This window comes from Xyrauchen texanus, chromosome 16 (assembly GCF_025860055.1).
Source record: "Xyrauchen texanus isolate HMW12.3.18 chromosome 16, RBS_HiC_50CHRs, whole genome shotgun sequence".
Lineage (NCBI taxonomy): Eukaryota > Metazoa > Chordata > Actinopteri > Cypriniformes > Catostomidae > Xyrauchen > Xyrauchen texanus.
Genome location: NC_068291.1, coordinates 19,996,020 through 20,021,837, shown reverse-complemented (window position 1 = coordinate 20,021,837; position 25,818 = coordinate 19,996,020).

Below are 25,818 nucleotides of genomic sequence, written 5' to 3'. Positions count from 1 at the left end.
GATAAAGCAGATCCAGAATATAGGTTACACTATTTCTTAATAGACCTGTTTCTCACCCACACCTATTATATTGCTTCTGAAGATATACTGTAGATCTAACCTCTGGAGTCGTATCGATTACCTTCATGTGCTTTTTGGACCTTCAAAGTTCTGGCGACCATTCACTTGTCTTGTATGGACCTACAGAGCTGAAATATTATTCTAAACATCTTCATTTGTGTTCAGCAGAAGAAACAGGGGTTGTGGGGTTTGCTGTCCTTTTCTGTATACTGTGGCCCCCCTTGACATTTCGCTTCACTGTTTTGAAGCTATCTTCAGCCTGTCCCGGCCCATTCTGCATAACATGGTGGCCCATTTAAGATTATCATGGCCCGTTTTTCCCCATTTCGCAGCCAGCCCATCGAATAAAGTCCCCATTCTCCCTATGGCCAGTCCGCCCCAGTTACATGGAACAATGGAAGTCTAAGGGACAATCGTTTTATGTTTTCCCCCACGGATTTCCATTGTAAGCAGACTGATCTCACAGTGAAATCAGAAAGAGTAGGTTGTCTTTTCTTTAGCTAAATTCGGTCTGTGCTTACCAACATGTGAAACACTGCCCCCAGTGGCCAAAGCAATAAGGGTTGTTGGGCATATGAGCATGTGGGAGCAACATTATCTGGGTGTAATGTCTATGGAGAGGCACCAAAAGCAAGTTGTGAAATGAGTTGTTTTCAGCTGGACAGGTTGTAATACAGTGAAGAGGAATGCATATTTCTAAACTGAACTCCCCAACCCAAATTTCAAACATAACCATCAGTGGAGTAAAAATATGACTTTCTGTGTGATCATGTTGTTGTAAGTGCATTTCTGACAAGTTTTATATATTTATTTATTTATTTTTTACGAACAGGTGTGCAATTCCAGTTATTTTCTATAAAATAAGAAATTAAAAACATTGAAATGCTTTTTCAAACACTGATAAATTGAATTCACATAATATATTGTAAAAAGCTAAATGTAGGCCTATATTTTTTAAAACTTTCTTTCCATTTTGTTGTTTATAAGATTTATATATTTTAGACACATGGATATTTTACAATGCTAAACCAGAAGTCCTATTTTATTTCCTTGCATTAAATATAGGTCTCAGTCAGTAAAGATGACCATTTGTTGTGCCCGTCTTGCTGAAGGTAATGTAGCCTCCTCAGTGTGAATGTTAAGGAGCAGATGCCCACCTGGCCCACAGAGAAGCCTTTTGGACCACGAGACACCCATATGTTAGAGGAGATGATTCCTGCAGAGGATAACATACTTTACTGCCACATATCTTACTGCGAGAGGGGGGAAGTAAGAAAGAGTGATGAAAGAAGAGGAAAAATGTGTTTATGTTACTGTCATATTCTTTGAATGCAAGTTTACATTTAACCATATGCAGAACAATAAGGAAAATCTAATGCTAATACATCATATCGTCACCTTCCTAAAATAATTGCCTAAGTCATTTTTTGACAAAAATGATTTTTTTGCATAAGTCATCTTCTCATGATGCTGGCCACCTTTGGTAAAATCGCCCACATCCTCAGTTGAACAGATCATGCAATTCTACCCCTATAGTATAATGGCCTATGTCAAGTGTGTGACTTAGGCCGTTTTATTTTGCCTAAGTCAAAAGGCAATGAGACAATTTTACAAGTTTTTTAAGATGGCAGGTGCATCAAGAAGATGGAAAAGCTACTCAACCTCTGAAGTTATTTCCATGATTCAGGGTTCACCCCCTACTGGTAAGTGATGAGGTTTACTATAATATAGACTATAAATATTGCATAAAAATATTGTGTTTTTGTCTTTTTATTTAGTCTTTTTAGTCAGCATTTTAGTCAAGAAAAATAGCTAAGTCAAGCTAGCATTAGGCTTTCTGTTAACTCTTTTCTGTATTTTTAAACAATATTTCATCTAGTTTTTGTCTAATTTTTTCCACATTACATGATCTAATTAAGAAAGATTTGAATAGGCTTACATATTGTAATCAAACATCTAGAAACGATGTGTATATAATCGGTTTGGTTGTAAAATGTAGCTATTACCTGAATGAAATGAAATCGAATGCATCGTCCTGTGGAATCATTCATTCACAGACAGCATACGAAAATGTTCAACTAATAAATATCTTTATTGCTGGCAAACAAAATAATTAATTTGCAGATTTGCTTTCACTAGACTGTACTGTATGGTCCACGGCCACTTCATCCAACGCTTGATGTTCTTAAATCTTCCTGTTACGAGTCCGAGTGTGAAACCGCCTCAGATTAGTGCGTGCAGGAAACCGAACAAATCATTCAAACTGATTCGCAAACTGATTTAGACAGTTCGGTCAACTTATTTCATTATGTATTTGAACAGAATCAACTCAAAAGAGGGATTCATTTGTTAATTGAGGATCGCGCATGCCCAGAAAAAAAAGATACAGCCCGCTTGGAATAAACTATGCATTTAACAACTTATTGGGTTAAAATAAAGGGTCCCACTTTATATTAAGTGGCTTTAAGTACTATGTACTTACATTGAAATTAATAACTTGATACAATGGACTTATTGTGTAAATACATGGTTTTACATTGTACTTATATTTTAAAAATACCAGAATGTAATAACAGCTGTAATTAATGTAAGTAATTACATTTTTAATTACACAGTTGACCCTTCCCTTACACCTTAACCTACCCTTAAACCGACCCATACCACCACACCTGTCCATCTTACCAGTATCACACCTCAATAGAAGCAAAAGTGTTTTACAATACAACATGAACACAATAAGTAGTACATTGTACTTATTTTTCGATGTAAGTACATAGTACTTAAAGCCACTTAATATAAAGTGTACAGGTAAACGTAAACGTTTTTTCATTAGAAATGTACTCGAGTTAAAGTAGCCTACCCAATTCCAAATAAATACTCAAGTAGATGCACTTCGTTACTACCCACCTCTGACCACAAAACAATTAATGTTTTTCAGAATGGTCACACATTTGTGACTGTACACCTCAAAGAGTTGAAATGTTTTTTCTTTTTTGTAGGAGATGCACTTGACAATGAGGTCAATAGCAGGTCAAGAGCAGGCAGGAGCACTGATCAGGTCTCATCCACTGAAAATGACAACGAGACCATAACTCTAATCCTAGATTATGTAGATTTTGTAACAGGCCAAGACTCAGTTTCAGATGGAGCAGAAAATACCTCAAACACTCCTGTTGATGTTGTTGAAGATGCCAAGCAGATACATTCACACCATGAAGAGGACATATCTGATGATTTCATCAGAGATCCAGACTATAACCCATCCTGTGATGAGTCCTCTGCCCCTGAAAATGAAGACAGCCTAACCATGGTGGCAACAACTCCAGAACAGCAGGATGAGGATGTTGCTTTAAACAATACGGTCAAAAGGAAAAGAAATAAATGCCTTAGTACGGGAACATGGAAACAAAATGAATCCAAGGAGAAACGTCTCAAAGGAATATCATACAAGAGCAAAAGTGGCAAAGAAATAAGTGCAAAGGCTATGGGTCCTCCCTGCAACTCGAAGTTCTGTCAGCGAGTCTCAACTCGAGACTGCCAAGTCATTACAGAAGAGCAGCGGCAGTGGATATTTCAGAAGATTTGGGCAATGAACACCTGGGAAGAACGTCGGTTATACGTCACCACTTTGGTCACAAAGGTTAACATCAAGCAAAAGAAAGTTGCTGAGGGATCCCGACGCAGTTCATCATTGTCCTACCAACTGAAGCTTCAAGATGGAACGATTCTCAAAGTGTGCAAGGCACTTTTTTCATCTACACTTGGTCTCCCTGAAAGAACCATTACAGACTGGCTGAACAAAGACACCCTCGACCATGATGAACAAGCAGCAGTGCCTCCGTCTAAATCTGGACCTATGAGTGGCAAGCATGCAAAGCTTGAAGCTGATGTCAAGGATTTCCTTAATGACTGGTTGAGGGACCTACCCACTGTTGATTCACACTACTGCAGAAGCACAGAGACTTACAAAAACAAGAAGTTCCTTCACCCAGGCACAACCATCTCCCAACTACATCGGGAATATCAACAGGCAGCTGCAACTACTGGAGTGAGGGCCGTTGGAATACGATATTTCACAGATGTATTCCATGAAGAGAACTATTCTGTATTCATTCCGTGAAAAGATCAGTGTGATGTTTGTGTTTCATTCAAGCATGGGAATATCAGTAAGGCCAAATATGATGCACATGTCACCGAGAAAGATGAAGCGAGGCAAGAGAAATTCTCTGACAAGGATTCTGCGAATAATGAGAAGTCAGTTTGGACAATGGACTTGCAAGCTGTGCTGCTGTGTCCAAAACCCAAGCCAGCAGCCTGTATTACAAAACGAAACTGCAGGTCCATAACTTTACCCTCTTCGACTTGAGATCAAAAGAAGGATACTGCTACATTTGGGACGAATCAGAGGGTGACCTGAGTAGCGAGGTATTTGCACATCTTCAATATCGCCATTTTGAAGGTGTGATCAAAGACCATCCAGAACTCAAAGAGATCATAGTGTGGAGCGACGGTTGCGGTTATCAGAACCGCAATGCAGGTGTGGCGAATGCATTCTCTGAGCTTGCGAGGAAATATGGGGTACTAATAACACAGAAATACCTTGTTGCAGGCCACACACAAATGGAGTGTGACAGCATGCATAGTACTATTGAACGCAAAATAGTTACGGATGTCTTTACACCGAGAGACTACGTCATCATACTCCAGACTGCAAGAATCAACCCATCACCTTACCATGTGAAGGTGCTCAAGCATGATGAGTTCCTGAAAATGAATGGATCTTACTTCACTAGCATCAGACCAGGCAAAAAGGCTGGAGATCCGACTGTGCATGATTTGCGGGCTATTCAGTTTGGCAGTGAAGGCAAGGTCCATTTCAAGCTTTCCTTTTCGGGGGACTCTGTGTGGGAAGAACTGCCACAGAGGGTGCAGTTGCCAAAAGAGCCGATCCTATGGATACTGAATGTTTCCATGTGGTCGGCCAATCAAGGAGAGAAAGTTCCAGGACCTCCAGTCAATGAAACACATCATGCCTGTTGAGTGTCATCACTACTTTGATAATTTGCCACATTAATAGGCATCAGGCAAGAACCCAGCAAAGAGCTGGAGGTAGAAGGGAGGAGATGCACATGCCTCCTCAGAATGATGTTTAGTTTGTTTGTTAGTGTTTTATTGTTGACAGAGTTGTACATTTCAAATTGCCTAAGTAACAAAGGCATGTTCAAAAATCTGCCTAAGTCATTTATTCCCGTTACGTTACATAATTGACATGCATTGTTATTAGTATGTCAATTGTCATCTTATGCCATAACCTTTTTGAGTGACATTATCAATAAATATCATATATTCAATTATTGGTTCAGTTTTTTGTGTTTTCTGAGAAAAGTGAAAAAATGACTTAGGCAATTATTTTAGGAAGGTGACGATATTGCTAATAGGGTTTAGGATTTTCCCCACAACAGAAGGACAGTTGTTTAATCTAACATGATATTAATAGGTCACAATTTGTTTTTCCAACACAAAAAGGAGCTGTTTTTTAACAACAGCATTCTTGGCATCTTTAAAAATGCTGTAGTGAAGGCCTTTTCCCCCCGAGGCAAGATTCTAAGAGGAGAAATTGCTGTAGTCTTCAAAATGCCCCTATTTGCTCTTGTCTAACATCAACAATGATCTTAGATTTGACTGAAAATTAAAGACATAATGACGGGCTTCATAAAAAAAAAAAAACATGTAAATAGAAAAAAAAAAAATCAACTTATATCACCACACTGACTTATAGTGTGGCATCAGCTGAATAAAACAAAGGTAATGGAATAAACAAAACAAAATTTTTCTAATGGCAAGTGTATTTCTCTTTCTTTCTTTCTTTCTTTCTTTCTTTCTTTCTTTCTTTCTTTCTTTCTTTCTTTCTGTCTGTCTGTCTGTCTGTCTGTCTGTCTGTCTGTCTTTCTGTCTGTCTGTCTGACTGACTGACTGACTGACTGACTGACTGACTGACTTTCTTTCTTTCTTTCTACATGTAATTACACATGTAAAACATTGCCAGTTGGTTATTGCACTTCAGATTCACTTCAGGTAAACAATGACAGTGCAAATCTATCAGCTAAATCAAAGGGTTTGAAGGGTTACAAATTAACCCTGCCTCTGGATCGCCCAGTTTTTCCATATGAATATGAACGGCTTGTTTGCTTCATGACTCTAATTCCCTCTGTCTGTTTGACTGATCCCTAGAGACAAGTTGTTGACCTGTGGTTACATTGTGATACACTGCCACTAAGCCACGTGGCTCCAGCAGTCTTTCCATGCACTCTCGATGATGAGAGACATGGAACAGAAAGAGAGAGAAGAGGTTGGTGCTTGGGGATAAAGAGGAAGAGAGTGACATCGTTTTATAAGCAAGTTACCATGAAAAATGTTTTAGCAAAATATTTGCACAGGAGTGCGCTCTGGGCTGAATAGATAACCTATCTGTGTTTGACGTTAGCTTTAAATACTCATCTTCTGCCTGTTTGGCTTATTGATTAGTTTGGCAAGAAACTAGGCCTGTCTAGCAGTGACCAAGGTCAAATGACACACATGTTTTCTCACTAATGCTCAAGCTTCTGTTCTCACACACATCCACTCATGAACACCTATCCTAAACCACATACACATATTTAGAATTAACAGTAACAACAGATATTAGCTATCTGATTGCTAAAATGGAGACCGGAGCTATTTGTCACAAGAGGAAGCTGTCACAAGGACTATATCTCAGTCACTATATGCCTTTGAGTCAAAAGTCCAATTACACAAATGTTTGTTTTCTTCAGCATTTTTTCTTCTTTTTTTTTTTTTTGCTGGTTGCAAAAACCTGACTCAAAACACAAAGTAGACTATTTGTGAATTCTATAATAAAAAGTCAAATTTAATTATAAGATTTTTATAACAGCTCTTTCCTGAAATTAGCTATTGAATTGCAGGTTTGCATTGTGAAAACTTATCCCATATACAGAGACAACATACCAATATTGTAAGAAATGTTCTGTACCTTTAAGGTATGCAAATAAAGAAATTGATTTATAAAAAAATAAACCTACCCTGATAAATAATCACTGAAGATAAAAAAAAAACTAACCCCATCTGCCTTATAAATAAAGTCAACATATTTCTCAGTGCCATCACTTGAGGTCTCTCAACTTTGATTCGGATTTCTGTCAAACGATCCGTCCCACTTCCCTCCCAGTCCGGTGGCCTCTCTTTTCTCAATCCATGCAGACAAATGTGATGTGCAATTATAAAAGATCGTTCAAATCTTTCTGCCGGCGATGGCCTTGGCTTACTACACTGTCCCACACCCTCAGTGCATTACATGCTAAACAACGACAACTTCCTAGATTTGTACATCCTTCTAATCACTTTGGGGCAGCATTAGAGGTATGTTGAGTGGGGGTTTTGGGGATGTCGTGTTAGCCCATACGCACCATTCACGCTATTAGTGGCTATTCTTTAATTAGTCTGGGTAGAGTTGGTGGGCAGAAGGCACTCTCTGCTCCCTCTGATCAATAGTATTGAAATCTGAAGGTTGTTTTGGGGGCATCCGGCCTCAGATTGTCGATGTCATTCCCATCACATGTGCATTGCCCCTAAGCCTTGTTCTGGACTGGAAGTGCAAGCAGACTACAAAAAAAAGGTCCTTAATTCTAACCATTTTGATTAACCTCTGCCAGCAAGGACTTGTCCGAACTGACTTGACGTACCCATGTGATGCCCTATTATTAGCCCACATTGAGCCATAGCACCCTCCCCTCCTAACCCCTAAGTCAGCGCTCCCTCCCATCCTCCAAGTGTGTCCTTTTGTAGATGCATACATATCTGCCTACTTGCAGTAGGGGAGCAGGCACATGACCTCCCATTGTGAGGAATACTTGGCACGTGGCCCTGCTCCTCAGTTAGAAGCATTGTTCTGTTGTAGAGGAGAGTGACACTGCTGGAGAAGATACTCGCTGACATTTTCGACTTTTTATCCACCATCAGCCCATTAATCAATGGCTGCATCTGTTTTGGAGGAAAGAGAGCAAGGGAGAAAGAGAGAGATGCCCAAGTAAATACACTATAGCGCTAATCCTACCAGGCAAATGAGTGGAGGAGATGGGAGAGAGAGGTTTGACTTTGCCTTGCACCGAAAGGGGGCTTGTGCCAGTTCCACCTTTGCTTTATCTCATCAGCTCAGTATTAGCACATTGCATTTGCCACTCAAGTGTTTAGCATAAATGTAAATTTTTTAGCCCTCTTCATGTTTGTCCCTGCTGACAGCCAGAAAAATGTTTGCCCATGAGTTTGTGTATGTGTTTGTGTGTGTTAGTGAGTGTGTGTGTGTGTGTGTGTGTGTGTGTGTGTGTGTGTGTGTGTGTGTATTGAACATTCACTTTTTGGGGGAAAAGCATCTGAATGATGCTCTGCAAGGTGTGAATGTGTGTGTGCCCCCACGTGGTGCATGTGTCCGCTCTTGGGTGTTAGTTTCCATATGTGCTCTGATGATAACAGAATGAGAGATCCCTACAATAGAACACTTGAGTATGTGAAGAAAAGAGAATTGTGTGGGACACAAGATGGCGTGAACAAAAATCTGAAGACACCTTCTTTTAATTTGAAAGGAATCTGCATTCATTCAAAGGCTTCTTTCTTCTTTTTGTACAATGGTTTGAAATTTCCTGAGCAAGTAGGCCTCTTCTTTACCCTTCACTTCTAGAAGCAAGTGCGTTTTGTAGGTGTGAGACATGGGTGACCTTTCTTTGATAGTTGCCGTGATATACGATGGGCTGAAAAGAATAGTCTGTCCCATGCTTTGCATTCAGCTGGCATGAGGGCTTTTTTCCTGCTGCAAAAGCCACCTCGTAATGTTTTCTAATTCTATTCTATTTTAAGAGCATTACAGCATTCTATTTTAACATTGTCTCAGGACCATGCCACACATTCTCAATGTTGATGACCTTCAGTGAAGAGCTACAGGAAATATACAACATTGTTGAGTAGATATGTTTTTTGTTTGCTTGTTTAAACTAAAAGTCAATCATATTTATCAAATATATACAGTAGCAAGAAAAATGATGTGAAACCTTTGGAATTACCAGCATTTATGTATAAATTTGTCTTAAAATCTTGTTTGATCTTCATCTAAGTTACAATAATGAACAAACACAATCTGTTTTAAATAATAACACACTAATTATTCTATTGTTCTTGTACATATTGAATACATTGCTCAGAAATAAACAGTGTAGGTTGGAAAAAGTATGCAAACCCCTAGGCTTATTATGTCAAACAAAGCTAATTAAAGTCAGGTGTTGGAAAACCTGGCATGCAATTAATGAAACAAGATTGGAGGTGTGGGTTAGAGCTACTTTAAAAAGCACTGAAACATTTTCAGTTTGATATTCACAAGAAGTATCTGCTGACATGGACCATGCCTCGCAAAAAAGAGATCTACGAAGACCTACATTCAAGAATTGTTGCTTTGCATGAAACTGGAAAAGGTTACAAAGTTATCTAGAACAGCTTAGATATTAATATTTCCACAGATAGACAAACTGTCTATAAATGGAGGCAATTTAGTACTGTGGCTACTCTCCCTAGAAGTGGCTGTCCAGCCAAGACGACTCAAAGGGCACACCACAGAATGCTTAAAGGAATCATTGGAACTGGTTAGGATGTCTGTTCATGAGTCTACAGTACTTTATGGAAATCATTAAATAGACATGGTGTTCATGGCAAGTCACCATGAAGGAAGCCACTACTTTCCAACAAAAACATTGCTGCATACCTGAATATCACCTTGACACTCCACAACACTACTGGGAAAATGTTTTGTGGACTTATGAAACTAAGCTTTGGGGCTTGCATCATTAAGGGAAAAATTAAATCCCAAATTTATCAAGATATCCTACAGCGTAACATCAATGTGGCAATGTGCCAGCTGAAGCTCAGTAGAAGTTGGGTGATGCAGCCGGACAATGACCTTAATCATCATAGTAAATCCACTACATAATGGCTACAAAAAAGATAATCCACTTTTGGAGTTGCCAAGTCATAACCCAGAACTTAACCCAATAGAGATGCTATAAAATGACCTCCTAAGACTATGGGCTAAGCTGAAGCAGTTCTGAAAGGAAGAATGGTCCAAAATTCCTTCTGAACATTGTGCTGGTCCAAACTGGAAAAGCTTGTTTGAGGTTATTTCTGCCAAAGGAGACTTACTTTTACCACAAAAAGTAAGTTTGTATATACTTGTGACTTAGACGAAGTTGAGATCACATTTTATGACCAATTAATGCAGAAGACCAGCTAATTCCAAATGGTTCACATATTTTTCTTGCCACTGTATTAGATATGTTTAGAATTAATAATATCTGAATTATGCTTTTAATAGAGCTGTAAATTGAATTATGAATTATCACAACTTTTTTGGTAGCTAATGCCTTATTGCATTAAATGTGTGATTATAAGATTCTGTAGTATGTTGGATAATGCTCATAACATAAATTTATGCAACAGCGGTCTATAATCGTCTCACTCGTAGTGCTGCAGCTCCAGAAAACACACAGAATTACATTAAACAGTAATAATGGATTAAATAAATAATGTTTAAAAATTTAATAAACCAGTTAACATTGTTAATAAAAAACATGTTAATCATATTTGATTAATCGTACATGTTAACTAATTTATTTTGACAGCTCTACTGTTTAAGGATATGTGTTTGCTTGTCTGGGTAACATATGAATAGCATTTTCAAAGTGGTGGCCAAAATATTGTAATTTGATCAAATAAAGAACAATTCTAAAAAAAAATATATATAAAATATTTAAGTGTTTGTCTTTCTCAATTTCTGACAGTTAATATTACACATCCCTTGTTTTTGATTCAGAATGTAATATATTATTTAAAAAAAGGAAATATATAGAAATTGCTCTGACAAAATGTATTACTGCAATAGCTTTAATATTTGGTGGCAAGCACAGCATTACATCTAAATCAATGCAGTGAAGCACTATTCACCGATGAACTTCAAATACGCCTGTACATGTTCGGCCCACTGTCCTTGTGTTAACTGCTGTAGTTCTTCCCAGATCCAAGTTGTGCTTCATGTGTCTTGGGGCTTTCTTATTTATGTCCTTCATGTTGTCTTGCTCTTTATAAAATCCCTTATCATGAAGTTGGCAACAGATGATGTGAGTTGATCCCTTGTATACTTTGTGTGTTATATACTGTATGGTGGAAATAGGAACATCATGGTCTCTGGAGATGGACATATAGCCTTGAGATTGACCATGTTTGGCTTCAGTCCTGCCCTAAACCTCCTCAGACAACTGCTGCATATACACTGTCTCAAGAAGCAATTAGTCATATTCTCTGTTCAGACTAGTTGGATTAATATTATGGGCACCTACAACAAAACACATGTTAGGTATAATTCCAAGAGACAAGGACAATATAAGAACAATAACATGCTTGATGTCATCAAGCAAACATATATATATATATATATATGTCAAAAGATGATGTCAATAGTATGGACCATTTTAAGATATCTTCTTTGAATGCATTAATGTTAAGTGAATTGTTTGGCTTTATCGGTTTGCATATAAACTGGTTATTATTCCCCCTACCTAATTATTATTTAATTAGTTATTATTTGAAATGTTATGTTGAAATGAATTGATCAAAGCCTATAAAAGGTTTGAGTAAGTGGAAAGCGCAACGTTTCAAAGTCTGTATCCAGTCCCATTTTGAAGGTCAGATTCCACTTTTACAAGCTGTTAAAGTGTGTACTTATTAACAACATACCTGGGATTTGGTGCCTTCTCAAAATGGCATTAAACATGTCTCAAGAACACAACTCAGTAATAGTACTGTCCTTGGGAAGATCTGAAGAAAAAAAGTACTTATTGCGAAATGAAACACAATGATCCTGTGTGGCAACAAGAGTCATTGCATGTGTTGACATTATTAACATTATGAAGCCAATCTTCCGACCAATGGAAACTGGGAAATCTGTTTGAAACAATCACATTATTTTTGCAATGGTGATGTTAGTGGCACAGAAATTACATTTTGGTGGAGGCCCTCTAATTGAAGTTGAGCCAGAAACAAACACAGACTAAACTAACCGCATCATTGCTTATTGCTTGAACCAATCAGTGCCCAACACATTTAAATGTATTCTGGCTGAAGCACTAGAATTCAACAAATCCTCATCAGGCATCCTTATCTTAATGTCTCTTAATACAGTAGGCTAAATCTTGAGAGCATGTGCGAGTTGTGTAGGTGTGGTTACTGTATGTACTTCCTCATTTCTTGTGGAGATTTAGAACATCATGATCAAGTCAGATTAGAATGAACAGAAGGACTGATTACTGAATATCACAGATCCAGTGAAGAAAAAGGATCAAGGCTCAAAGCAGTTTACACTCTTCTGCTCTCCACTCAATATCTCAATTTGCAGCTTGCTAAAGATTGGACTTAGACTCAAGGCCACATGTTGGCAGTCACACTGTCTAAACAAACACACACAGACATACACACTTATTAATAGCCGAAACAGCTGCAGATCCTCTGGCTCACACCCGAGGAGAGGAATTCCCAGCATTCAATGGGTAGAAGTGTGTTAATCTGTGATTCTTCACAATAGACAGAAGACAGATGGATTCCTTCGCTCTTTCACTTTTCTCTGCACATGCGAGGAGATCAGCTAGCGAGAGGCGCAAGTATCGTCTGCTAGTTAAAGGTGGTGGGTGGGAATTGGAGAGATCGCTAGACAGACTTCACCAAGGAGCCAGAGATCTTTGAACCCTGACTATGGAGCATATTTAATGAAAGCTCTCCAATTGTCCCAGTGGTATGAAGATTTTCATTTGAACACTAACCTCATGAACAGTGCAAGCAATCCCTGAGACATAGGTTCTGGTCCTGTGGGAACCGGGAAGTAATTGTGTTCACATAAACAATGGTGTGCATGATTTGGAGGTCATATTTTCACTCTAAATAATTTTTTTTCTCCCTTGACAGTAGGGTTGGGGTTTGGGTTAAAAATATTATTTATTCCTATTAACTGTATTACATGATTTCCAACTAAAACCCCACTTTTGGCTATACTGGACATTTCACCTGAAAACGGAAGCTGACATTTGCTCATTCTTTCAATCTTTCATATGCTCAGCTTTGGCCTCTAGGGGCAGTGATTACATTTTCGGTAAGCACAGGCTGATTTCTACAGCAAAACTTGCAATCAGCTCTTGCTGAATTCATAGTGTGAACAGACTGATTTTTTTGCCTGAAATTAACATCCTCATGTGCATTTAATCAGCTTTTAATTGTCTTAACTGCCACTTTGGTACTTGGTTGCACTGTAACTGGTAGCAACACTAAACCTGTTAAACCTGTTCCAAATGAGGCCTATTTGTTTACTGTGCCATGGCTGATGACTAAACATATTTGAATGGTACAGCTATGGTTTCCATAAGCTCAGTGATTGGTCAGCAAAATGAAAGGAAGTATACTTTTGTCTGCCAGGATGTAAGAGCTTTCTTTATACTACTGACTGGTGCTGAACTGTTGGTTCTTAGTGAGAACTGACCCCATTTACTTGTGCCCACTCCATTACAGGTGTAGAAGGGGGTAAATAAAACCAAAATTCTGGGGGTTTATATCCAACCTCTAGATACCAGGCTAATCCATCTATTCTAACCCCATTCTCTCCCTGAATTATAACCTTATGACATCATTTTAAAAATTCTGTTGTCAACAGAATGTGGAACAGAGGACAAAGGAGGAAAAAATATATGGTTCTCAGCCCCATATATATGATTAATGGCCCAATTCACCTCAAAGTTCATAAACTTCCCAACCCGCTGATAGTTTATTCAAGCTAAATGATTTATTTCAGTGCTTGACAGACTGCTCAATCCGTGTGACAGATATTTCAAGAGTCCTTGCTTGAGGGTGTATCTTGGTTTAAGATAACAAGCTGGATAATATTGTGACAGAAACCCCAAATACACTTTGCAGAGTAACACTTGAAAGAACCTGTTAAAACACTATAACAACACTATAGAATAATCTCGTCATCTTCCACTTAACAGTGCAGCAAACACCGCCATGACACCAAGTTCTAAATGCAATTTACAATCACAAGTATGTGATAGACACAGTAGAATGAAAATAAATTATCTGCTCTAATTATTATATGACGAATAATTAACTTCAGGTTTTGAGAAGTGAAAGGGTGATATATCAGCTAAGCCAACTATCAGCAAAAACTGTGATAAGTTGGTCGATTAACAGAAGTGGTCATTCCAAAAACAACATGATCACATGAGAAATCAACATATCACCTCTGAAAGTACATGTACCAGTAATCAACTCCATACAGTCAAATTACTGACAAGTGGCATCCTCATCAAATGTTTTTTTTTTAATCAATTCAAGCATGATCATCCTTTCCTCCAGCATTACTGATTGTATGTTGTGCAAGCAACCTCTGAGGCACAGGTTTTGGTCCAGTTGAACCAGGAAGTAATACTGCTCACATAAACGCATGATTCTGAGGGTGCATTTTTGGTCTTGTGGTATTTTCTCAGGGCCAGCATCCATCCCTAATAAATATATATTTTTTCATCCTTTCATTCTCATTGACCTTTTTACATGTGTATTCCCAATTGCTTTCCACTCCTATTTAATCTACAAATGAATAACAAAAAACAAATGTTTCACAATTCACATGCCCGAAGCATGTTCCTTAACCGAAGCAGCGCGTGAGTCTGAGCTCCACCCCGTCAGGCCTTCAGATTTTCACAGAATCCCTCAACAGTGCAAATGAATGGGCATCTAAAGTCAGATTGTCATATTCATCAGCCAATCAGGTTGAATTATTTGTTCTTCTGGGTGTGCTTTTTAGGATTTTTCCAAGTTCAGGCCTTCTAGCTGCCTTGAGGGATGCAATCACGCTTTAAGTGATATACGTAATTTGAAAGCGAAGAGTGTGAGTTCTTGCTGATGAGTTGGCTGTCATTACTGCTGGTATTGCCATTGAGAAAGAGATCCTTATGGATTTAGAAATACGATTTGTTCTGCATGATCGTGCAATTGATTAATTAAACAGGAATGGAGGACTGATTCTCACTTCAAGCAAATTGGTAAGTACGTTTTGCAATGTTATTGCAACATCAGGATTTTTCTAAGTGTAAATTAGGCTGCTTGAGCATTCGGTGTCGAATCAAATTTTGAAAAGTAACCGTGTAACCTTACAAAACAAAATTTATTGCAAGCAATATTTAAATCGAAAATATTATTAGAGAGATTTTGCTTGGTATTAGACCTCCTTGGTTCTGGCTTTCGTGCGTGGACATGTTTTTAAAATGTATATTTGTATTATTAGTTGACTACCACATAATGTATGATGGGCATATGGTGTCTTATTCATTGGGAAACTGTGTTTTCTTAATGACATGAATCGCACTAAATGCCTAGACTTAAAATGTACGGGCCACGGCTGATATATATAGCTCTGGAGCTCTCTACCACTGCAAACCACAGCTCTCCAAAACTGCCATTATCAGTTTCTCTGTATTTACTATTTATAGGTCATGATTTGGGAGTGCTTCAGTAAAACAGGAATTGGGCAGATTTGTCTTTGTTATAAATGCATGAACCAAGCCACATACAAGGTTATCCTGGAAGAAAACTTTCTTCCTTCTGCTCTGACAAATGTTCCCCAACACTGAGGATTGTTTTTTTCCAGCAGGACAATGCTACATACCAATCTCCAGACCTGAACCCCATTGAAAACCTCTGGAATGTGATCAAGAGGAAGATTGATGGCCACAAGCCATCAAACAAAGCCGAGCTGCTTGAATTTTTGCACCAGGAGTGGCATAATGTCACCCAACAGCAACGTGAAAGACTGGTAGAGAGCATGCCAAGATGTATGAAGGCTGTGAATTAAAATCAGTGTTATTCCACCAAATATTGATTTCTGAACTCTTCCTATGCTAAAGCATTAGTATTGTGTTGTTTAAAAACTAGTGAACTACTTTTCTTTGCATTATTTGAGGTCTGAAAACACTGCATCTTTTTTGCTATTTTGACCAGTTGTAATTTATAGATTAAAACAAAAATGTCATTTTACTCAAACACATAAATAGTATATCTAGTAAGCATTATATTGGCCACCATTATCTTTAGATGTCCTATTGGCCTATATGTATTCATATGAATTCAAAAACACATATCGTTTACCATAAGTTTTGGGAGGCTTCCAACTATCAGAGCTATATTCAGAGATCGAAATGTCCTATTACCTCAAACATTTAATTCATACCCCACATATACCTTTTGCCATGATCGACTCCCCCTCCCAATCAATGACTATTGTAGGAATCTGGCTCCTTCCCCAATAATGCCTCCAATAACTCCACTCCATGCTAGGACCTGCGTCTGAGGGATCAGTGTTTTCGGAGAGCATTCTCCATCACTGTCACCTTCCTATCACCTGCATACTTTACCTTTTCCCCCTCACCTTTCATTCATCAACATTTTAGGTGCCGCCTTTGACAAGGTTACATCTATTGCTTGGATCGTACATCATATTTATACCAGGGTGCTGACAAACTATGACATACTGCACAGCACTTATTTGTCTATTTACATTCTAAGCTTGTACATACTGTAGTCTAAGGAATATTGTTCAATAGTGTAGATGTATGAGGTTATTTTAAGGGAGAGTTTTAAGAACTGGAATGCTCTTGAAGGAAAAGGTTAACAGCTCTGATAGAGTTGTGGGTTAAGAAAGTCAGGCATGGAAAGTCTTGACAGGCTATATGTGTTTGGAGGTAGACTGACCTTCAGATACTTTTAGGCACAATTACCCAACTGTGTATATATAATGTGGATTTAACTTTAAGCAATGTATGGCAAACAAAAGGAGTTACATACCTACGTTTAATACATTGAAAACCCCTAACCCCAACTATCAGCAATAGAAATAGTGATGTTTGCCTTAGCAACAGGGTTGGGGCATCGTGTGCAATGGCACGCAACCGCCGGTTCCTGGTCAGGCCTGCGGTTATGTTAACACATCAACTGCCTAGAGTTGCTGGCTGTATTTATTGCCCTGCAGTGGTTTCTCCTGCTGATCTGAGCCAAACACTTCTTGAGCCATTTAGACAGCACTGCAACTGTAGCGTACATAAATCGCCAAGGCGGCGTACGCTCTTGTCACATGTCATAGCTTGCCTGCCATCTACTCCTTTGGAGTCAGCACCAACTGAGATTGCTGCACGGCACTCATATCCCAGGTAGCTTCAACACGACAGCGGATACCATTTGTATCCCCCAGGATACAAACCAGCCTCTTTCAGGTGTAAACAAAGAATGTAATATTTGGTAGTGTTTCTTACCAGATTTAAACCCATTTAAAAACATTCTTAATACATTAGTTTAGTTACAAAAAAGTACCATGGCATGTTTCTTGGAAATGGTACCATAGTAATGGTATTACTATGACTTTTGGACTTGGTGCCATGGTAACACCAGGTTTTTAGGACATGTACAGACAATATCCTTTGAAGTAACTTGAAGTACTTTGTAAATACTATGGTACATGATGATGATTGTTCTTTTATACCATCTGATACCATCACTATTCCATGGTATTGATCAATATAAATAGTGGGGCCAGTGCCTCAGGGCCTTAGACTATCAGGGGCGTCCAAATCCTCAGGACTGCCAAAGGAAGCTGAACACCAGCGCCATAGTGCAAGTTGAGCACTAGGGCACCCAGACCCCTGGCAAGTACAGTGTGAGCTCATCACTATGGACCTGGTCTTTGGCAAATAGAGCCCTTGGAGATGTCAAGCCACAACTTCCTTTCCACAGGAAAGAAAACGATGCAAGCGATATCATGGGTTCTTTCAAATAAAACATCCTTTTCCTAAGCACTGTAAAACTACTTCAAAGCATTTATATTGGTAAACTTATTAAGGCCATATTGTGACTTGATTGCCCTTGATAAATCTGCACATTTCACCAGTTATCTGTAAGCATTATGTTACAGTCTTATTGTGGCTTTGTACACAAACACATAAGTGCTGCTTAGCACAACTCAGGCACTGAGCAGAACCACTTTTCCTGAGCAAACTGGATGGACATCAGGTTGGAGATTCCCATCTCCTGTCTCTCACGTTCAGGGGCCGGTTGCAAAAACCTTTTTTAGATTAGTCTTACTAGTTAGTCGTCTATACCTTTGGTCTTAACCTTTTCAGTCAGTTACATAATAACTTAGATTGGTCTAATTTAACATCAAATTGTAAGACAGCACACCCCTATGCTAACTTTTTTTTTACATTCCATGTTGACATGGAAAATAACTGTCAGCTGAGATAGTGGTGGCTTCAGTTGAGGGCTAAAAAGGCATGAGTTGAGACTTTCAAGAAGACATTGACTTCTATGATGGTAACAACAGTTCTTCTTCTTTTTTATTATTATTATTATTATTTAGGTTAAAATCACTAAATTTGTTCATTAGAATCCATTTGAAGCATTGTATTCCTCTATTAAGCAAATATTTTCAGTGAATCAAAACTATTTTAAAGCTGTTCAGCTTTTCCCACAATGCAATGGGAATTACTAAAGACAACTGTGAGCTTGTTTTATGCAACAGGATTTCTATGATGTCTTTAGCTAGTTAGATAAATGGTTAGACAAAGTCTTAAGTTAATGGCTATGTTTATGCAACCGGCCCCACAGTGTGGGACAAAAAAAAGGATAGAGTGCTGAGCAAACTTTTTGTCATCCAGCAAAGAGAATCTATGAGATACCATTAATAATTTGCTGTTGAAGTAGAATAGATGCCCTAAACTGAAGGTATGATAGTCAACAAAACCAAACAGATAACTCTCTGTTTCTCATGGAAATGTTTTTCAACAGTTGGGTTGAAACTTTCATGTTGGCAGCATTCCAAGCCTAACTGCTGCTCTTTAATCACAGGGGTTTGTGTCCTCATTGTCATCAACCTGACAGCACACACCCTGTAAAAGCAGCTACATCTCAAGAAAGGATGCAGCTGCTTGTGAAGGAATTGCAGGCTTCAATGAACACAACCTGACCAGTAACTTTGACAGAACATTTGTCAAAACCAGGACAAACTGAACTCCATCAATAGTACTAGTACACACTCTTTAAGTAAATAATGGTGGAACAACACTGACACAACACTGAACGTTTTACCAAGGTTCTAAGCCATACGCCTTTTTCACGACAGGGTAATGGATCTGATAGAAAAGGGGGTTCTGGGCCAGAAAAACTGGCTCCGCACTAGCCCCTCAAACTTCCTTAACCTGTTGATATGCAATTTCACCACACTCAGGAGTGATGTCACTCTGTTTACATTTAATATATCATTTACCATCTATAAATGTAATTAATGTGAACAAATGATACATCTTTTCAAAGGTCTAAGGGTACAACATTGATATCTGATCTCTGTTTCACGATAGCAATGTTCCAGAAACTGCAATTTAGTTATTTGTGCCAGGAGTACAAATGAAAACCTGCAATATCTAAACGCGATCGCTAGATGAATCCATTCTGCCACACTTGGGTCAATTTTCCATGTCAAGCGTTCATTGAGAAACATCCAATAGCACTTTTTGTCCATAAAATTGATAAATCTGAGAAATATTGATATATTTTCCATTGTTTACATGAGATCTCGCCTGAAAGAATTACCCTTTGTCATCGTTCTTCAACAAACTATGCAAATCTGAGCAGCATTCATGTTGTAAAACTTTATATTATCTTGTATATTAGAGTCTCATAAAAAAAATGAGCCTGTTTCCAAAGTCTATTTTTAAAAATGCGGCATAGTTTTATTCGTAATATCCAGGAAATGCAGTCATCTTGAAAGAAGGAGCCTAAATTTTACTCTTTATGCTTTTAGCGATTTTCAGAGAATAAAATCTTGCAGGAACCTCATTTTTTGTTAGATCATCTTCAAATTTGAAACGTAACTTCTTTAGACTTGTGGCTTTGAGAACCTTGTATGTCTGGGTTGTATTGGCACTTTCATTATTGTTTTTTTTAGATTATAAAACATGTTCAGCACAAAATATTTCCATTAATATAAACTTCAGCTTCTCTATCTTTACAAAATAACAACATATATTAATTCTGAAACTTGGGAAATAAAGCCCAAAGCTTCGTCTTTCAATAGATACTACAACTGTGTCCATACTTTAAAGGGGTCAGTAAATACAACCATTTAAGTTCAGGTATGTCATTTTCATGGTTTGTGGTCAAAAAAGGCGGTGCGTATCAACAGGTTAAAACAATAATGTCAGATTCCAAGGGGCAGGATAATACCATCACCAAATACAGTTTTCAAAACACAAAACAAAACGAGATTGTACAAAAGTAGATAATTCTCATTATAATCAACAGATCTTCTAATACTTCAAACTTCTAATGTTGCACCTCAGTTGATGGACACCACAGTCCTGTTTTTGCTGCACTGCACAGGTGCTCCATCTACTTTATTTTCTTTATGTTTAACCTTTTAAGATCTGAGGGTATTTTTTAAAGATTTCCTGTTCCAGTGGCATACCTAAAATTAAAGGCTTATAACTTGACAAAAACAAAAAACAAGGTGGGTCAAGGGTTTGTAAAAGCGTAAAACACACACACACACACACACACACACACACACACACACACACACACATATATATATATATATATATGTATGTGTGTTTGTGTGTGCGTGTATGTCTGTGAGTGAAACAAATAGGCTGGTTGTATTCTACTCTTTGATAGCTTTCCAACAACATATGACACTGATCAGTGTTGTTTGATTCAGTGATGATTGCTGTTGTTGTTATAATTTAAATAACTTCTAACTAGAAGTTACAAGAAGTAGCGTGTCCTAATAGTTGTGAATGCCAGTTTATGTTTTGACATCCAAATAATAGAAGAGCCCAATGATTTAAAATCTCATGTAAACATGTTTTTCTTGACTTGTCAGATTTTTTGAATAAACTGATTTTTGGCAATTATCAGCTTATTGTTGTGCATGTAAACACACGCAACTACAGTCAGTCAGATAGTTTTTACAGTACATGCTATCGTAATTATCGTAAATACGAGTTTCCCACTCAGAAGTTGCACATGAACAACCCTTCTAGTTTTAATTATGACTGGAAACTCTGAGATAATCTTGATACCAGAGTTTCAGAGTTGAGAGGAGTCATAACGGAGGAGAGTACAATTTCTGTTATGAATGAAAGGTTTATACATTTTTGTAAATACAGCTAATTGATAGCACTTGCCGTTTCTGTCATATTCATTATGTAGATCAGCAACCATTTGATGCATGCACCAATATGAAAATATTTAGCTGAAACCGATTACAACAAAAAACTATAGGCTGATAATGATACTGATAGCTTGTTTTGTTTTACTTAGGAATGTTTAAAACATTTATAAAGAGGTACAAAAGCTTTTTTTTTACTGTTCTAACATTGAATCATTCCAAAATATATCATTTCCAATATATATAATTTCTGATATTTCAGAAGTCAAAGTCTGCTGGTTTCATCGCATTTTGGATGGTTATCTGTCACGTCCGTTTATGGCGTTTTTTTCTGCATTAACGTGAGAATGAGAAAGAATAAAAATTAAATATTACATGTTATTAGGAGTGCCAACTATTCTACATATTGTGTCTATTATTATTCTGGATTGTGCATTTGAATTCAGTTTTTTTTACAAAGTGTTTTACAAATTAATTTTAAATAAACCATCAGTTTTTCATGCTTATTACTGATATGCAGATGATTTTAATTTGGTCAATAGTTGGGCGATAAATATCGGCAGCCAATACATTGGTGCATCCCAATGTTGACACCATGAAAATAGCTTGTATTTGACCAAAATTCCATTATCATCAGCAAGCTAACAGGGTAATATGTATTATGTGTCAAAAAAAGATCCTCAAGAAATATGTATGACTGAACCTGGCATTGTCCTTGTTTCCTTTTCTTTCTGACAACAATACACTTGAACATGACATGCTCGGAATTACCACTTCAGAAGATGGAAGTAGGATAATTCCAATAGCACACAAAGGCAGCATTAATGTATTATATAAATCTACATGGTGCAAGATTTTGGACCAATTAGAGAGGTTCACAGAACTCCCGAATCCACAAGCACCAATTTGTGGTGGAAAACGGTGATAGTATCTCATCATGTTTGGCTGTAATGTATTTGATGTTTTCTTAGTAAATCTTATTAAATGGGATTGTTTTTACTTACAATGTGAAGAACTCCTCTTGGCGCAGCTGGGGGTGGAGAAGGTGTGTGTCGCAGGAGTGATTGTACGGCCCCAGCTGTTTTGTCCTGTCTGTGCTGACTGCCTACAGCTAGCCTGAGGGCGGTGAATGCCTGAAGGAGGTCCTCACTGAACAACAAGTAAATAAAAGATAGGAGGAATGTCAGGACCACAAAGGCCATGGCTATCAGGTAGGAGACTGAGACTCCCTATGAGACAACGCAAGCATCTGCATCACAAACCAACAGCGCATTACCTCATAAAGAGACCTTTTTCTTCTCGCCTTTCAAGATCAATGTTGGAAGAAGAGCTGCACTGTGATATTGGGTACCATGCAGACACAAAAAAAATGGCAACATCACATATCATTAATTAATATCAAAAAGATTAAATCTTAAAAAAACACCTTCGCACTGAACATCTTACCAGCCAGCTGAATATGTGCTAGATTTGTAGCAAGCTATTTGCTTAACAGCCTTTAGTTTGTCATAGCAAGTGAAGATCATTTTGAAAAAGGCTGGAGGCCAATGGTCACCTTCTTGGCCATGCCTTGGTATTCAAAAGAAACTTAGCATATGCTTAGTCGTGCCCTATCATCTCTGATCTACAGTGCGTGATATTTTGCATTTACTTGGTCACTTCCCCATTAACTTCAGTTAAGCAACTGCATCAGTCCTAGTGCCTTATTTACTCTTGTCCTTTACAGATTAACAAACTAATTTCTTTCCCAGCATAATAACCAGATGCCCTGTAAGAGCTTCTGTCACCCCAATTCAGTTTTAATGATCTTCATTTCATCATAAATCATTTTTATAGTGGCAGTAAAGCTGTGTATTACTATTGGAAAGCTAAGACAAGTTAGATGATGGAACAAATATTGTATTTGTTCCTTTTCCACATTATTTGTATTTGTTTTTAAAAAGAAAATGTATTTAACAAACTGATAATTGACATAAATGTTATGAGATATTGAAGGTGGTTCTTGGTAGAAACAGTGTATTAAAATACAAACGTGTACTGACAGTTTTATCTTTAAAATACGTTTAGAAGCTAATGACACTGGACTGAAAAGCACAAACAGTGTTTGAATAAACCAGGAGGTGTTAAAGGTGCGGTAGTCCAGCTCCTGGAGATTTTTTTCCTCCCAACTCTAATCAAATGCACCTGAATTAGCTAATCAAAATCTTTGGGTTCACATGAAAATTACAGGCAGGTGTGTTAAAGCAAGAATGGACCTACGCTGCTGAAAGCTAGATCTCCTGAATTGGGATTGGCGTTAACTGGTGAAAGATGCTAAATGTGTGAATAACTGAAAAAGATGAAGAGTGAATTGATGAATTACTGCACGGCACCCAAATATCTCTCGATTAGGTAGCGCTCAATAAAAATCAAGTTAGAGACAGACTTGCATTCAAATCCAAAAAGGACATGAAATAAAGTGAGAGTTCCTTCTTTCACCACAGGGAGGTTTCCTACACTCAGAACTTGAACTGAGAGCCTTCTCACTGACACTCTTGAAAGTGTTCAGAAGGACCTCACTGAGAAAATGCTAGTCTCTATGGGCTGTTGTACAAGAACTAATTGAAGTCCACATACATTTAAATAACAGAGTTACTGAGATGAAAATAGGTTGAAATCAAGGGCGTTGATTTTGCTTGATCATTGAGGGGTTGCAGCTTAAAGCATTTATATGCTTCCATTGATCATGGTATAAATATTAGGGGGTTGTAATAGCAAGATTTAATTTGTGTTATATTACTCTGGTATTAGGTTAATAAAAAACAACAACTAGTCAACACTGCTTCGATGGGGTTTCTACTACAGCTGCTGAGGAAGAGACTGTAATTTTGTCATCTTTCTCTCTGAAAGCCATAATCCATATCTCATCTACTTCCTCTCTCTCTCTACTCTCTCTCTCTCTCTCTCTCTCTCTCTCTTGGAAAGTCCTGAAAACATAACAGTGGATTTTCTTTTGATGTTGGGGCAAATAGGAAAGCTAAAATAATATTTGCTATGGTCTCCCACTCACTTCCTGTGAGGTTTTCCCTGGCGACTACTAGAGGTCAATGTGTCTATATATATTTTCCATCTCTTGTCTTTTGATTTGTAGTTCAATTTGTGGTCTATGTTCATTGGTCTCTGTGGTTGTTAGTTCCAGCTGTCTCTTGTTTTATTTACATTAAAAGTTTCATTTATGCATTTGGCAGGTGCTTTTATCCAAAACAACTTACAGAGCCCTTATTACAGGGACAATCCCCCTGGAGCAACCTGGAGTTAAGTGTCTTGCTCAAGGACACAATGGTGGTGGCTGTGGGGATTGAACCAGCAACCTTCTGATTACCAGTTATGCTTTAGCCCACTGCGCCACCACCACTCCATTTAATAATTTGCTCCTTGTATATTTATTCCTTGGTTTCTCAGTGTTCTTTGTCAGTTGTTATCCTTTCAGGCTGTATTGTTTGTGTTTCGGTTTCTTATGTTTCTTTTTTTTTTATTTAATAAATGCTGCATGTAGATCCTGTGCTCTTTATTTGTCATTCTGCACATCATCACATAACAACTGACCAGCGTTTATGGATCTAGCAGCAGAATTTGGAGTTTCAAAAGTTTAATATATTAAGTGTATCATTTAAATACTATAATAGCAATATTGCACTGTACAATATACAGTAAAAACAGTCAAATTTACAAGTTGTTCTGTAAAGTTTTAATTTTTACTGTATTTTTTTACATAATTATTTTGGCAACCACAGCTGACATTTTTTTTTTTTACAGTGCAGTTTCATTCTGCATTCCAAATCCATTTCACTCCATGAATTTTCCATGACACTCATAAATTGTCCCTATTACCTGAATTAGATGTCCTGTTAAACAACACCTAGGTTTTGTGAACAGTGAACAAAAATTTGACTATGTGACATGGTCAGATTTTTGTTTAACTAATCAGGAGACAATGAGGCACTTTCTGCAAGCCAAACATTTTGTGCATTCACAGGGAAACCCGTATTTAAGAAGCAAGAAACTGAGAGTGTAGTAGTAAAGGTGGATCACACAAGTTAAATGCCGCAGTCAGCTTCATGGCATTAGTCAGTAGTAATTTTGTCACAACATTGAGATGATGTGCTGCTGCTCCCCTGCTCCATCTCTGATTACAACAGTCAAAATGGTAATTTAGGCTTATCATTGTAAGGCAGGTCTGGCGGAAGTTCCAGAATGGCCAGCATTGCTTTCAATTGAATATTTCAACCTGAAATTATTTCTGTGAAAATCTTGACGTCTGTTGTGCGTTCACGATCGCATTAAATAAGTTTGTGCTTAGTGGTGAAAAAACGCAAGTCATCACGGGAACATACAAGCCACTCAAACAAGCTTCTCTCGTAGCTCTCTTGAACGTG